The 17283-nt window shown below is 40.6% G+C and overlaps 1 pseudogene; it reads right to left on the bottom strand.

The window, feature by feature from the left end:
• Positions 1 to 15948: 15948 nt before the first annotated feature.
• LOC114424022 lies at positions 15949 to 16622 on the bottom strand (annotated as a pseudogene).
• Positions 16623 to 17283: the final 661 nt, after the last annotated feature.

Below are 17283 nucleotides of genomic sequence, written 5' to 3'. Positions count from 1 at the left end.
ACTGATCTTTCTAAAATTTCTTGTGCAATACAGGACATGAGCACGTTGAGGGCGATTCGTTTGACTGACTTGAAGGAAGGCCTTTTTCACTTGATAATTGGAAAGGATAGAAGCCCATCTACCAACAATATCACCACCACCAACACCAATAACTCTAAGCTTTGGCATTTTAGATTAGGTCATTTATCTGGTAATCGTCTTAATGTCTTAAATCAACAATTCCCTTTTATTTCAAAAGATTCTAATGAAATTTGTGACATTTGTCATTTAGCTAAACAAAAATGATTGCCCTATTCTCTTAGTTCGAGTAGAAGCTCTAAAATTTTTGAGTTGATTCATATGGATATTTGGAGACCATTCTCTAAATCATCAATTCATGGACATAGATATTTCTTAACTATACTTGATGATTTTAGTAGATATACTTGGGTGGTTTTATTAAAATCAAAAAGTGAAGTGAAAACACATGTTCAAAATTTTATTAATTTGATTGAAAATCAATTTGAAACAAAAATTAAATGCATTCGATCCGATAATGGTCCTGAATTTTTTCTTAAAGAGTTTTTTTCTTCAAAGGGTATAATTCACCAAACTAGTTGTGTGTATACCCCTCAACAAAATGGAAGAGTGGAACACAAACATCAACATATCCTTAATGTAGCTAGGGCCCTTATGTTTCAATCTAAAATTTCAACAAATTTTTGGTCCTATGCTATAAAACATGTCATTTTTCTCATAAATCGTGTTCCCTCTCCTGTTATTTCTTATAAAACACCCTTTGAACTTTTATACAAAACTCAACCAGATTTTTCTATGATCAAAGTTTTTGGTTGCTTATGTTATGCATCAACTCATAATCAAACTCACAAGTTTCAACCTCGTTCAAGAAGAGGGGCATTCTTAGGTTTTCAAAATGGTACCAAGGGATATGTTATTTTAGACATTAAAACAAGAGAAATATTCATTTCTAGAAATGTTTTTTTTTTTCATGAATCCTTTTTTCCATTCCACATAAACCAAAACCTCTTTACTAGCGAAACCCAACCAAATTCACATATAGACCCAATTTCACATACACCACCTCAATTTACCCCATCCACACCTATCACAACAAACATTGAACCAACAATTTCTCAACCCAATGGCTTACCATCACCTCTCCCAAATCCTTCAAGTCCTCATAAAACTGACACACCAAACCCCAACATCATTAATCAATACACCCAAGAACCATCGTCTAACCATGCTCTACCACGTCGCTCCAACCGTGACACTCATCCTCCTTCTTACCTTTCTGATTATCAGTTTCAAATTCCTTCCCTCAAGTCTGCTCAATCCTCATCAACATGCACATATCCCATTCAAAGTTTCCTCTCATACAGTCACGTCTCTCCTTCTCATCACCATTTTCTTATGACTCTGTCATCTGAGCACGAACCCACCAGTTTTCATGAAGCTGTGAAACATCAATGTTGGTGTGATGCCATGAAATGTGAGATCAAGGTTCTGCAGTTGAATCAAACCTAGGACATTGTTCAAACCCCTTCTCATGTATAACCAATTGGGTGCAAATGGGTATATAAAATCAAATGGCTACCAGATGGCAGTATTGAGCGTTACAAGGCTCGTCTTGTTGCCAAAGGATACTCTCAAATTGAAGGCATAGATTACTTTGAAACCTTCTCCCTTGTTGTTAAGATGGCCACTGTTAGAGATGTTCTTGCTCTAGCATCGATTAATCGATGGCACCTCCATCAGTTAGATGTTAGCAACGCTTTCTTACACGGGGACCTCAGGGAGGATGTTTACATGGAGATCCCTCCTGGCTTGCTTGGTTACACATCAAGTCAAAGTTGCAAATTGAAGAAATCACTCTATGGATTAAAGCAATCCAGCAGAAAATGGTATGAAAAATTATCTACTCTATTGCTGACATTTGGTTATTCACATGCCCATGCCGATCATAGTCTATTTATCTAGGCTCATAATTATGAATTTACTGCTCTAATTGTATATGTTGATGACATTGTGCTGACCAATAATTCCCTTGTTGAGATTGAACGCATTAAGCGTACTCTTCACACTAATTTTCACATTAAGGATTTGGGAAAACTGAAATATTTTTTGGGGCTTGAAGTTGCACATTCTGATAAAGGAATTTCATTATGCCAACATAAGTATTGTTTGGATTTACTGAAAGATTCTGGTATGCTTGGGTGTAAGCCATTCTCCACTCCTATGGACAGTTCTCTTCGACTCCATAATGATTCCTCTGGTTTTCTTGATGATCCCCTATCTTATAGATGCCTAGTTGGAAGACTGGTCTATTTGACAAGCACACGCCCTGATATTGCCTTTGCTACACAGCAACTAAGTCAATTTATGTCCAAACCAACAAAAGCCCATCATGCTGCAGCTGTCCACGTTCTTCGATATCTTAAAGGGTGTCCAGGCCAAGGTTTATTTTTTCCAAGGACTTGCTCTCCTCATCTACTTGGGTTTAGTGATGCTGATTGGGCAACATGTATTGACTCTAGGCGCTTTATTACTGGTTATTGCTTCTTTATAGGCAATTCCCTTGTTTCATGGAAAACCAAGAAGCAAACTACAGTATCACGTTCCTCTTCCGAGGCTGAATATCGAGCACTTACTTCTCCAACTTGTGAATTACAATGGCTTTCTTACCTTCTAAGAGATCTTTGAATTCCTCTTTCCAAGACTCCCATACTTTATTGTGATAATCATAGTGCTTTTCACATTGCTGCCAATCCAATCATTCATGAACGCACCAAACACTTGGACATTGATTGTCATCTAGTCCGTGAAAAGTCCTAAGCTGGACACATGTTACTGCTCTCAGTCCCTTCTTCAAATCAACTTGCGGATATATTCACAAAGGCTCTCCCTCCTCAATCCTTCAGCACCAATCTTTCTAAGCTGCAGTTACAAAACATTTTTGCACCTCCAGCTTGTGGGGGGCTAATAGAGGAAACATATAATTCTAGCTTAAATAAGGAAACATATAATCCTAGCTTAAATGCTACATAATAGAGGAAACATATAATCATAGCTTAAATAAGGAAACATATAATCCTAGCTTAAATTATTTGACAGCACAACATTATTTTCCTTTCCTTATTTTTCTTCCATATATATTATATTTATGAGAATATGATTTGATTCCATATTTCCTTTCTAGGTTCTAGGTCATTCTATTACCATTGTACAGATTATAAATAATGTAATCATTGCTATTATTAAGTAATGGAATTTCATACGAATTCTCTTTGCCTCATTCCCTTTTCTGTTAAAATTGTTGTCTCACTGATAGAGAAATAGAGGTGCAACAAGAAACAGAGGTGCAACAAGCAATTGAGAAAGAACAAGGTGCAAACAACAACAGAGAGGTGCAAATAGAAGGCAGAGCAAAAAGGACAATTACTAAACCTTTATACCTGAAGGATTTCGTATGATCATGGCTGAGCTGGCAATAGGAAGATCTGCAAGGATTACTGTCAAGGATCAGGGGACAGCCATAACAAATTCCATATTTTTGTAATCTTTGCACCTAGCACAGAATCACAATTCTGTTAGGAATTCTATTATAAATATGGATTCATTGTAATAAGCAGATCATGAATGAAAATACTTAGCTTTTTAATTTCCATCTTCTCTTCTATTCTGGAGGAACTGGTCCTCGAAACCAACCCAAGTTATCTCTAACATTTGGTGCTCTCATTCCCATGGTCGACCAACCTCTATACGGCAACCCACATTCACCACTCGAGGCCGTCATCCTCAAGCTCACCACCCTACAGGTTTCCCTTGGTCAAACCGTTCAGTCCATGGCCCAGAAATTCGATGAACTCTTGATACGTTTACCCTCCATCTCATCTTCTCCATCCTCGCAACCTATTCCCTCCATCTCCCCTGTACCTGTACATCAACACCGCATGAAATTAGACATTCCACGCTTCGATGGTACTGACCCTTTGGGTGGGTATTCAAAATTAATCAGTATTTCCATTACCACGCAACACCAGAACACGATCACCTTAACTTTGTGTCTTTCTATATGGATGGCCGAGCTCTTGCTTGGTTTCAGTGGATGGCCACTAATGGCCAACTCACCTCCTGGCTCGCCTTCATCCAAGCCCTTCAGACCCGCTTTGCCCCTTCCCATTATGACGACCCCACCGGTAACCTCTTCAAGCTCACCCAGCGCGGCTCCGTGACGCAATATTTATCGGAGTTTAAGGAGCTTGCTAACAGAATTGTTGGGCTTCCCCCTCAATTTCTCCTCAGTTGTTTCATTTGGGGCCTTAATCCCGAAATTCATCGCGAGGTGTAATCGTTGCAGCCCCTTTCTCTGGTGCAGGCTGTGGGTCTTGCTCGTCTCCAGGAGGAGAAGCTCCTGGACACGCGCCCAACCTTCTGCAACCGCACTCTGCCCGCGCTTTCCATTCCTCAACCCCGTCAGGTGACAACCCCTGCCCTTCTTCAAGCTCCTTCTTCACCTGCTCCGCCACCACGCCTACCTCCGCTAGTGAAGCGCCTATCACCGGCAAAGATAGCTTCTCGCCACGAACGAGGGTTGTGTTTTACATGCGAAGAGAAATACCATAGAGGCCACCGGTGTGCCTCTAGGGTTTTCCTGCTGGTAGCGGCTGAAGATGAGAACCCTGATCCTTATATAGAGGACTTGGACCCGGCTCCGGAATCGCCCGATAGCCCGAACCCGACCACGGCCCAAATTAGCTTTAACTCACTTGCGGGTAATTTGGCACCCGAAACTCTCCGCCTGTTGGGCACGACCGCCAGCCACCACGTCGTCATCCTCATCGATGGGGGCAGCACCCATAATTTCATCCAGGAAGACTTGGTTCAGCGGATAGGCCTCCCCACACAGGATACTACCCCCTTGCGGGTCTTGGTTGGCAATGGCCAACACTTGGCTTGTTCTCGATGGTGTCCACGTGTTCCTCTCACCATTCAAGAACTCACCTGTGAAGTGGACCTCTATGTCTTACCCATTGTCGGCGCCAACATTGTCCTTGGCGTTTAATGGTTGAAGACTTTAGGACCTGTGCTAACTGATTACTCCTTGATGACTATGAAATTCTTTTATGATCAACGCTTAATTGAACTTCAAGGCGACACCGAACTCACCATCAACATGTTAACACCACCTCAATTTTGACGCTTACTGAAACACAATGATCAAGGTTCTTGTTACCACATTGCAGTCCTCACAGAATCATCCCCTGACGAGCCCGCACCTTCCTTGCACCCTCGCATTCAAACATTGATTGACCACTTTGAGACCCTATTTCAGACTCCTACTTCCCTACCGCCGGAGAGAATTACGGACCACCATATTCATTTACTTCTGCAAGCTACCCCTGTTAATGTGCGCCCCTACCAGTACCCTCATTATCAGAAACAGGAGATTGAACTCTAGGTCGAATCCATGCTGCAGAAGGGTCTTATTCGACCCAGCACCAGTCCCTTCTCTTCTCTGGTGCTCCTCGTTTGCAAACATGATGACTCGTGGCAGTTCTGCATGGACTACCGCGCCCTCAACGCCATCACAGTACGCGACAGGTTTCCCATTCCAACTATTGATGAATTATTAGATGAATTGGGCAAAGCTTGTTGGTTTTCGAAACTCGATTTGTTGCAAGGATATCACCAAATTCGTATGCATTCCTCAAACATTGCTAAAACGGCCTTTCGCACTCACCACGACCACTGAGTTTAAGGTTATGCCCTTCGGGCTATGCAATGCTCATTCCACCTTTCAGGTAACGATGAACATGCTTTTCCAGCCATTCCTCTGACGATTTCTAATTGTCATCTTTGATGACATTTTAATTTATAGCATCACCTTTAATGATCATGTTCTTCATTTGCAACAAGCTTTTCAGGTTTTGTTGGACAATCAATGCATCTTGAAGTTGTCCAAATGTACTTTTGCTCAGCCACAGGTGGAATACCTTGGCCATGTGGTCTCCCAACGAGGGGTGGAGCCAGTCACTTCCAAGGTGGATGCTGTGTGCCAGTGGCCCACTCCGCACTCTGCTAAAGCCCTCTGTAGCTTCTTGGGCCTCGCCAGATTTTATAGAAGATTCATTAAGGGGTATGCCACTATTGCAGCCCCATTAGTTGCGGCCACCACCACAAAGCCCTTTCAGTGGACTGCACCTGCCCAGTTAGCATTCAAACATCTGAAACAGGCTCTGTCGGAAGCCCCTGTTCTCACCCTTCCCGACTTTCAGCTGCCATTCACGGTCGAGACTGATGCATCAAGCATCGGGATGGGTGTGGTTCTCTCCCAACGAGGCCATCCTATTGCCTATTTTAGCAAACCTTTTCCCCCGAAGCTGCGCCATTCTTCTACATATGTACTCGAGCTGTTTACAGTGACGACCGCGGTCAAGAAGTGGTGCAGACTCTTGAGCAACACATGTACCTGACCCGTTTGATGGGGTACGACTACCAAATTCAGTTTCGTTCTGGTGCCACTAACCAAGCCGCGGATGCGTTGTCCCGCCTTCCCGAGGAGGAGTCTTCCCTCTCCCTCGTCTTATCAGTTCCTTGCTTAATCTTTATGGAGGAATTGTGCAAACAGTTAGCCCAACACGAGACTTACCAGACCCACCTTCAGGCAATTCAAATCACTCCCACCAAGTTTCCTGATTTCACCATCTCAAACAATCTCATTTTACGCAGAGGTCGCATATGGCTTCCCCCACACATACCCTTGATTACTACCCTCCTCATAGAGTACCATGCGACTCCAACCGGAGGACATCTTGGAATTGCTAAAACCATAGCCCGTTTAATGGACAACTTCTACTGGGATGGTTTACGAGACGTCATGGCCAAATTTGTTTCCAGTTGCCTGGACTATCAGCATGCCAAGTATGAGACCAAACGCGTCGCTGGACTCTTGTGTCCTCTGCTAGTTTCACACCGTTCATGGGAGGACCTCTCCTTGGACTTTATCACTGGATTACCTGCTTTTCAGGGGAATACCGTCGTCCTTGTCGTGGTTGATAGGTTCCCTAAGGGAATTCATATGGGAATGCTACCAACTTCCCAACAGTTGTTGGATTATTCATGAACATTGTCAGCAAGATTCACAGCCTCCCTCACAGCATGATCTCGGACCGCAACCCCCTATTCCTTAGTAGGTTCTGGCAAGACTTATTTCGCCTCAGTGGCACCCAATTACATATGAGCTCCTCCTACCATCCTCAGAGCGATGGTCAGACAGAAGCTCTTAATCATGTCATTGAACAATATCTCAGGGCTTTTGTTCACCGACGACCAAACTCGTGGGGTAAGTTGTTGATGTGGGTTGAATGGTCTCACAATACCTCATGGAATGCAGCCACTGGATCCACCCCATACGAAATAACATTTGGCAGGAAGCCCTTTAATTACCCTGAGTACCTTGCCAGAAAATCTAAGCTCGATGTTGTTGATGATATGCTAACCACGCGCGAGGATACCTTTCGCCTGATACGAAAGAAACTTCTCAAAGCTCAGGGATTGATGAAGAAGTACGCGGATGCTAAATGTAGAGACTTTGTGTATCAGGTTGGTGATTGGGTCATGGTCAAACTCAGACCCCATCGCCAAACCTCTGCCAAACCTCAATCCCACATCTCCAGCAAACTCTCGAAACATTTTTATGGACCATTAGAGATTATTGAGCGCATTGGCCCTGTGGCCTATCGATTAAAGCTCCCTGAGGATGCCCGCATCCACCCTGTTTTCCACTGTTCCATCTTGAAACCATTCAAGGGGTCGCCGGCAGCGGCATAATTTGTTCCCCTCCCTGCTCAATTTGCTCATGACCAGCCCCTCATCTCTCTAGTAGCCATTCTGGACTACCGTCGTAGCTCGACCACTGCAGGGTCACCATGGGAAGTGTTGGTGCAATGGTCAGGTCTTGCTCCTGATGAGACTTCCTGGGAATCCTGGTCACAGCTATGTCGCGATTACCACCTTGAGGACAAGGTGCATTTCCAAGGCCCGTGGGATGATAGAGAAACAGAGGTGCAACAAGCAATTGAGAAAGAACAAGGTGCAAACAACAACAGAGAGGTGCAAACATAAGGCAGAGCAAAAAGGGCAATTACTAAACCTTCATACCTGAAGGATTTCGTATGATCATGGCTGAGTTGGCAATAGGAAGATCTGCAAGGATTGTTGTCGAGGATCAGGGGACAACCATAACAAATTCCATATTTTTGTAATCTTTGCACCTAGCACAGAATCACAATTTTGTTAGGAATTCTATTTTAAATATGGATTCATTGTAATAAGCAGATCATGAATGAAAATGCTTAGCTTTTTAATTTCCCTCTTCTCTTCTATTCTGGAGGAACTGGTCCTCGAAACCAGCCCAAGTTATCTCTAACACTCACCAAATATTCGAACAACATCATCCAAAATTGAATCAAGAAGCTCCTTAGTAGCAACCTGTGCTTTCCCAGCAAGAGCCATAAGAGGTGATACAGGGCTCACAACCAACAGAGTTCCATCAATAGATATTCCATTCTTACGCTTCTATTTTGGTAACTGATAACTTTCTAGTTGACCTTTTATGAAGTGCAAATTACCTGTTCCAGCCTGGGAATCATAATCAATGCTAGACCTTGATGAATTCAAAACCTCTGCAGGAGCTTTGATCTTGGATGTGATTATCTTGTGAATTGTTGGTTGCAATCTTTGGCTGTTATACGACAAAACTATCAAAACTTATATACACCAACATAAGCAAATATGGAAAAAAAAGATGATAAAATAAGGTGAGACATACACAGTCCACACACACAGACCCAAAGACATAATAATAATAGGGAAGTAATAACAAAAGATGAAAATTACAATTCAAATATCCTAATTCAGTTTAGCAGCATGTTATCACAACAATATTTAGATCGTCAGGTGTCGAATTTGAGAGCAATGTCGGCATTTGATGAAGAGCATTGTTGGAATCCTTTAGTATATAATTACCATTGATTCTCGTTGTTGCCATATTCCTATCTAAGGTAGCTTCCTCATTCGAATCTGCCTCATCATGGCCATCAAAAGAACTGAAATACACATTTGATGGCATTTAATATATGTATACAAGTATATTCAGCAACTAGAATCACAAAACCCACACTAACACAAACATACATGATGGGAAAAAATTGGGAGATTATCTCTAAATTAATATTAGATGCTATATTTAATATTAGTAAAGAAAAGTCAACTCAAAGAAGGCATTAGGAAAATAGGCAGTTACATCAACCTCGGAAAGTAGTGAGCCAGAGGAAAAAAGGTAATCACATACCAAAACACACTATCAAAGATAAAAAAAAAAGGTACAAAGCTTCAATAGGAAATCAATAACATGATTTATGTAGTACAAAACAAGTAGAAAATGGTAAAAATATTGATAAACTCAATTAACCAGTATTACCCTCCATCCGCAGATGCTGGCAATACAATCCATCAATCTGGAGACTATTCTAATTATCAACTTTGAATTATGTGCAACAAGTTCGTCATCATTCTCTAACAAAGTTGAGCCAGCAGCACTGCACAAATAACATTCAAATACATTTAACTTCTCAAAATAAATAAATCACAGAACCTAAAACTCAAGAATACATATACTTTAAACTACTCTGTCAGATTAAAAATTTGTTGAACTTGTACATTCCAAGAACTTTCTCCGTGACTATAGGATAGTCTACTTACTCACCCAACTATATTAAATATTAGTAAGTACCAATATATTTGAGAGGGAAATCACCTTTCTATTATCTTCAAGAATATTGCCAAACACAACCTTCCCATTTTCATGTTCTTAAGTGATAGCCACTTATCATGTCTTTGCCCATTCCTAAATTCATTGATGTTCACAGAACAGTCCCTGAAGATATGAAGGAATCAAGCTAAGTGCCGCTCCTTGTCTTTCTTTGAGGGTACCAAGGGATATGGCACCTATTTCCCTATATATGGAATAGCTTCCTTCTTCTTCTCACGAGCAAGCTCACTCTTAGTCTTCTTTACTCTTTCTTTTTCACTAGTTTCTCGTTTTTTTTCTTTTTCTTCCTTCTCTTCTTCAAGGTTTTTGATTATAGACTCCGTGCTCTTGGATTTCAAGGTTTTTGATTATAGACTCCGTGCTCTTATGGTTGGACATTGTGACCTGCATAAACTGAGCTAGGGTCTCCTCCAGCTTAGTGGTTCTGTCATATAGGCTAGGCCCTTGTTGATGAGGCCTATTAGATGGTCCACCCTGGTCCTTGTTGAATTGATTTTCCAGATGGGACCTCCATTGCCCTTGTTGCTGGTTATAGTTCGAACCATGCTGAAAACTTGAATATCCACCTGCATTGAATCCTTTACTGGGCTGATTTCCCCCCATGTAATTCACCTCTTGATCTGTGTCATCTAAGGGAATACAACGTCTAGACTCGTGAGCTCCCCCGCAAATACTGCAGCCTACAAAACAGTGGAATGTGGAGGTTGATTAACATTAAATTGGTTTGGCAACTTACTTAATGTTTGAGTTAATGTCTCAAACTGCTTGGACAACAACTTGTTTTGTGCCAATAATGTGTCCTGAGATGAGAACTCCAGCAGGCTTTTTTTTTGTGGGAATGTGCATTTGATCACGCAAGATTGCATGATCACTTGAAGCCATATTTTCAATTAATTCCATGGCTTCTTCTGGGGTCTTCAATTTAATCTTTCCCCTTGCAGAAGCATCAAGCAGCTGCTTAGACTGCGGCCTTAAGCTGCCAATAAATATATTCAGCTGAATTGGCTCTGAAAAATCCATGAGTCAGAGTTTTCTATAGCAAGCCACAAAATCTTTCTAAAGCTTCACTCAGAGACTCATCCGGAAACTAGTGAAATGAGGAGATGTCTGCCTTTCCTTCTACAATTTTAGACTCAGGGAAATACTTCTTCAAAAAAATTTCTACCACCTCGTCCCAAGTCTTAAGACTATTGCCTTTAAATGAATGTAGCCATCTTTTTGCTTCTCCGGACAGTGAAAATGAGAACAAACTCAACCGCACAACATCTTTCGGCACACCTGCAAGCTTGACTGTATTGCAAATTTCAATGTAAGTGGCCAGGTGTGCATACGGGTCTTTATTTGGTAGGCTATGAAATAAATTTCCCTATATCAGTTGTATTAAAGAATGAGGGTAAGTAATATTATATGCTTGAACCTCTGGCCACGCTATACTAGTGAAAAACTGCGGCTCAACAAAACTAGAGTAGTCTTCAAGGGTCACTCTTCTAGGTTGATCTTCAGCCATTATGTTGGCCTCAGGTGCCCCTGTTGTAGATTCCCTTGTCTGTGGAAAGATAAAAGACGACTCGAATGATTGAGGTTCCTCAAGAATTGGTGATGTTGTCCTGTCTTGCAATATTTTCCTTTTTCTTTATGTGTTGTTTCTTCTACAAGTGGCTTCAATTTCCAAACGCAGTGGAACTAAATCACCTGTAGAAGATTTACTTCGCATACAAAGCACTAACAAGAGCAGCGATTAACCAATCCAAGAGAAAAATAAATTATGAACTAACTAACTATTCACACAAAAATTAATAAAATAATAAAGAATCAATGCCTACAAACTGAACTAAACTTTCCTAAATGGAAAAAAACTCCCCGGCAACGGCGCCAAAATACTGGTTCAACCTCTAGGACAACTCCGAAATTTATCAGCAAGTGCACTAAGTCATACAAGTAGTATAAAACGGTAAGAACTGAGTATCGTATCACATGGAGTTTGTTTCATTTAGAAAAGCGTTCATTCAATAAGTAGACATTTGTGCAACATCATGAAATGGAAATAAAAACAGGATATAATTGCAATTCTTAAGATAACTATAAAATTAACTAAGTAAATGCGAGAATAAACAGATGATTAAAACGTTGGACCTTTCTACCGAGTGACTTAATGCAATTAAGGGTTTTTATCTATCTAATGTTGTTTCTGTGTTCTATGATGAGGACAATTATCCCAAATACTGATGTCTCGCGTGAATGGACTAATTCTAATTAAACTTCGTTCTCGGATCCCTCGTCGAACTTAGCCTAACCGAACAATGTTAAGATCACAACATATTAAAAACTAAATTCCCTGCACTCCATGTCCAGACAATACAGTTATCTAGCCCTGCTCTATCCAATTCTAAGGATTTAAAACATTTCCCAATGCTAAAAATCCTAACTTTACACATAAATGGATTATCAGACCAAAAGCATGCAAGAATTAAGTGCAGATAGAAGTAGTGAACACATCAAAACAACATTAAATAGATAGTAAAGAATATTTACATCAAAACTCAGCAGAAATTCCCAACAAAAGCTTTAGCCTTCCATGGAAAGTTATCACCTTTCGATTACAATAGGAGGTTTTGGAAGCAAAATTCATATTACACAGTGGTAGGGATGTCTCATCCACCTCTAAGAACCTAAAAATCACTCTAAAACCTAGAATCCTCTTGAAAGCTGAGGTTTTTAGTGCTCCCTTGCCTTCTTATGTCTCTCACGTATATCTCTATTTTTCCACAAGCTAAAGACTCCTATTTTAAGGGCTTTCTGTCCTCAAAGGCTCGCTTAGTGCCATTTTCGCGCTAAGCGCGAGTAAGTGATTTTTCGCTGAGCGAGCTGGGCACGCTTAGCACGAGAGAAGACAAATGACTCGCTGAGCGAGCTGATGACGCGCTGAGTGCGCAGATGCTTGGCAAATTCTTTGAACTCGCTAAGCGAGATGAGTGCCTTGCTTAGCGAATGATTCTCGCTAAGCGCACAAGCCTCGCTTAGCGGGACACCAGCCCCAACAACCTTCTTATTCTTCAACTTTTCACCTAAAACTGAAGTTGAAAACACATTAATTCACATTGAAGGGAATATCTATACATAAAAATCAAACTAAACCTAAAAATATGTACAAACCTACAAAAAGAACCATAAATTGGGGAAAAGACACGATTTTCATAAAGCTTTTCAACACAAAAGTTAGTCGTAAATGACGACTAACAGGATCCCAACCATTTCTTACACACTCAGAACGACATATAGAGGGGTGGTTAGCCAACGTAACTCCGAGTATGACGCAACCTCCTTAACGTCAAACGTGTATATATAGACCCAGAGGAAATACCTCCAGGTAAGTTTTACTCTTCCAGATATAGACACATAATTGGGAAATATTTATTACTTATTAGTGTACTTTAATTTTCTTTTTGCATCAGTAAACTAATGAAATGATTGGGGAATGGGAGATAATATCAAATGTCTAATGTCTACTAGCCACACATGGAGTATAAGAATAATAAAAAGTAGGTTCATGTTGTAAAATAAAAAAAAAAGTATCATTTCTTCTTCACAAGTGTGGGTTGTAGTCACTAGTCAGTCCACGTTCATACAAAACTACCACAGCTCTATCATTGACCAATTCAAATCTACACTTGCTTTCTATTCTTCTTTTTCTAGTTTGGACTGGCTACAACATGTCAATGTTGTATGGTCTTCTTTCATAAACTTCCCCACAAGTATTTTAAGAAAATAATTTATAAGATGTACCATACCAGGCTCGTCGAAGATTAGAGTGGCAATAATTGACCTCCACAACCTCATACTATCTTTGGTGGGAGTGGTGGACGGTTACCACATCCGAGCTTGGCCATGTTACTTTACAGAAGGAGACACCAAAAGAAAGTAACATTTTGTCCCTACTACCCTCTTGACTCACATATTGACTTGAGCGTCGGAGTCCCTTTTTAGGTACTCACCCCCATCATCAGCAAAAGAGCCCATACACTTAAAGAGAAGAAGAGAGAAAAATTAGATCAAGTCAGGATACGTAAACCCTGGTAAGAGCATTTGGACACAGACCTTGGTAAGAACATTTGGTTCCTACCGTGGGGCAAGGAAAATTTCCTTTGGTCATAGGGGTATATGGTAACAACTAGGAGCTTGACGATTAGATCAACGAAAATGGAAGAGGCTTCCATAATCCAAAGCTTTCAAAAGCAGTTAAAGGTTCTCCAAAAGAGAAATGGGAAAGAAAAGGTCGTGTTAAGACAGAAACAAGAAGTGAACCTCAAGGCACTACGCGAGGAAAATGATGCCATTCAAGCTCAGTTTCAAGCGCCGAAGGCCAACATAGTTCCAACTCAACGAGGAGCAACCAAGTTGGAACATTCCTCACATGAAACCAATCATCATGCCATCACCACAGGACAATCTCAGCAAAAGTCCTATGGTCAACCTACTGAGGCGTGTCATCAACACCTTTTCGTCATCTTGGATATACCCCTTCCCCTGGGGTGGAGGCCATTGAACATTTACTACTACAATGGAACTACAGATCCCAATGAGCACATTGAAGCATATGTGATGTAAGTGAACCTATTCACCAACGAGGATTTTGTCCTATGAAGAGTATTCTCAAGCTAAAGGGACCCGCCTTGATGTGGTAGCATCAACTGCCCCCCAAACTATCAATATGTTTAACACACTCATCAAGCGTTTCGGTGGACAATATGCCATGTGCCAACCACACCACACAACATCGGTTGCCCTAATAAACTTGCCATAAGTGGATGATGAGCTGTTATGAGACTTCATGATTTGTTTCACCCATATTGCAATCAAGATCTGAGACCTTGAACTCATAGTGGAACTTCATACCATGATAGCAACACTCAAACCAAAAGCATTTGGGAACAACCTATGCAAGAAGAGGCTAACAAGCATTGACAAACTGAGACACTGTGTAGCTGGCTCTATACAAATGGAAAAATTGTCAGAGTTTCGACACAAGGTTTGAGAAGGAAGCCTGGAAAAAGATGATGCCAACAAGGAGAAACTTAAGCCTATAAAGGAGAAGGGTGATCTCAAGAGGCAGACACAACAATCGAGATATACAATGTAGACCCCTCTAATAGACATATGGGCACGTGTTTTGGAGAAGCCAAGTCGACCACAACAAGAAATACAAATACCATCGAAACGGCCACTCCACTGAAGAGTGCATAATTTTGAAGGATAAGATTGAAGAGCTCGTTCAGAAGGGGTGCTAGAACAACTTTGTGAGGGGAAACAATTCCAACCGTGGAGGCTATAGAGGTAGAGGCAGAGGTGGTTGTCACAATTGTTACCAAGGCGGATACACAAACAGACATGGCAATTACCAAAAATAGCCAGTGGGGGAAGTTGAACAGCAACAACAAGAAACTCCTCAGGGTGTGGCCCGAGGAGTAATCAACACAATCGTTGGTGGCTTTGCTGGCGTAGGATGCATAAACACTACAATGAAATGTCATCTACGAGATTTGAAGAACGTGAACTTGATACACACCGAGCAGTCGCCTTGCTGCTCCATGCCTGCAATCACATTAATAGATGTTGACTTTGTTGGCAATGACTCTACACAAGATGACCCGATGATGGTGACTATCGTAATCCTGGGATGGGCAATTTGTAAGACGCGTATTGATCAAGGAAGTTCGACCAACATACTGTACTAGTTGACCTTAGAGAAGCTAGACATTATGCATGAACTAATGTCCTCATGAGAAATCAGTGATCAATTTTGTAGGAGAACGGGTATATGCTAGGGGCAAAGTGGACATATTAACAGTCCCCTACGTGCTGGTAGATGTAGATACATCGTACAACATCTTGCTTGGAAGACCTACCCTCAACAGGATTAGAGCCATTGTGTCTACACCACACTTGGCCATGAAATTCACTTCGTCCATTGGGAATTGAAAATCATCACAATTAAGGTTGACTAGATGGATGCATGAGAGTGTTATGTTAAGAATTGCATGATCGAGCCTTACAGCCTTAGGGAGGACAAGAACAAAACGGTAAGTTCCAACGTCAATGCAGTCACTTCTGAGAATCTAAACCCATAAGTAGACACCGAGGACCATCATCCAATGCCCATTGAAGACGTTGAGCCTCTCCAGATTGAAAAAGAGCCACATCAGCGCACTTAGATTGGGAAGGAGATGGAGAACAAAGTGCAAAAGGAGATAACGCAGGTGCTTCTCTTTCAAACATTGTCGTTTGTAATACTCTGGATCTAAATATCCAATGCTACCTTTAACCCTAATGTTCACATGAGTCATCGAAATACCTGTGGGCCCAATTCGAGATAACCCAAAGTCTGAAACCTTGGCTGCCCATTTTTCATCCAACAAGATACTGGTGCTCTTGACATCACGGTGAATGATCATGTACTTCACACTTGTATGCAGATAATGCAGTCCTCATGCAACATTGATCTGGAGCCTTTGCTTCCATGACAGATATGGGTTATCAATGTCGTAGAGATGGTCACCGAGGGTCCACGATCCATGAATTTGTAAACAAGTATCATCTTATTGTCTCATAACAGTAACTGAGGAGGGAAACAAGATGGAGATCACAAAGTTGAGAGAGCATCTCAATCTCGGTCATGAACTGGTGCACATACACCTTGCCAAGAACCCAATTTGAGCCTTTTGATTGTGACGGGTGTTGAACTGTCATCAATGTAGCCTTTGTACACGTTGTCAAACCCTCGCGTGCCAATTATGAAGAGTACAATGATATAATATTATAACTAGTGGAGTGCCCGTGCGATGCACGGGTCGGTATTTTACTGTAAGTGACATAAATACTATTTGTCAGGGTGCTATTTGTATAATTTTACGGTAAGTGACATAAATACTATTTGTCAGGGTGCTGTTTGTATATAAGATAAAGATAATTTGTATAAAGAGTTGATTGTGTTGAAAATATTTTAAAATTGATTTAAATTATATAAAAGAAACATAGAAAATAAATTAAAAAATATTGTGGTTTTGCAGGAAAATTTTTATTTTAGATGTATTTTATTGTGAAGAGGGACTAAATTTGCATAATTAATGGGCATATGAAAGTAATATTTTCATTATAAAAGATAATTGACACTTATAAAAAAATAAGTTTTTTTTGTGAAATAATCTTGTAGTGTTTGTTTTAAAAAATGTTTAGTGGGCATATGAAAGTAATATTTTCATTATAAAAGATAATTTACACTTATAAAAAAATAATGTTTTAGTCTTTGTTTTAAAAAATGTTTCAATCTATAAAATTAATTTGTTGTTATGTTAAATAATTTTGTAATCTCTATAAATAATATTATTTAAAAATAACCTTTTCTTATCCTAAATAATTTTTAATCTAATTCAGCAAAAAAAAATTATAATAAT

The sequence above is a fragment of the Glycine soja genome, chromosome 8 (assembly GCF_004193775.1).
Source record: "Glycine soja cultivar W05 chromosome 8, ASM419377v2, whole genome shotgun sequence".
Lineage (NCBI taxonomy): Eukaryota > Viridiplantae > Streptophyta > Magnoliopsida > Fabales > Fabaceae > Glycine > Glycine soja.
This window is presented reverse-complemented; position numbering and strand designations above follow the sequence as displayed.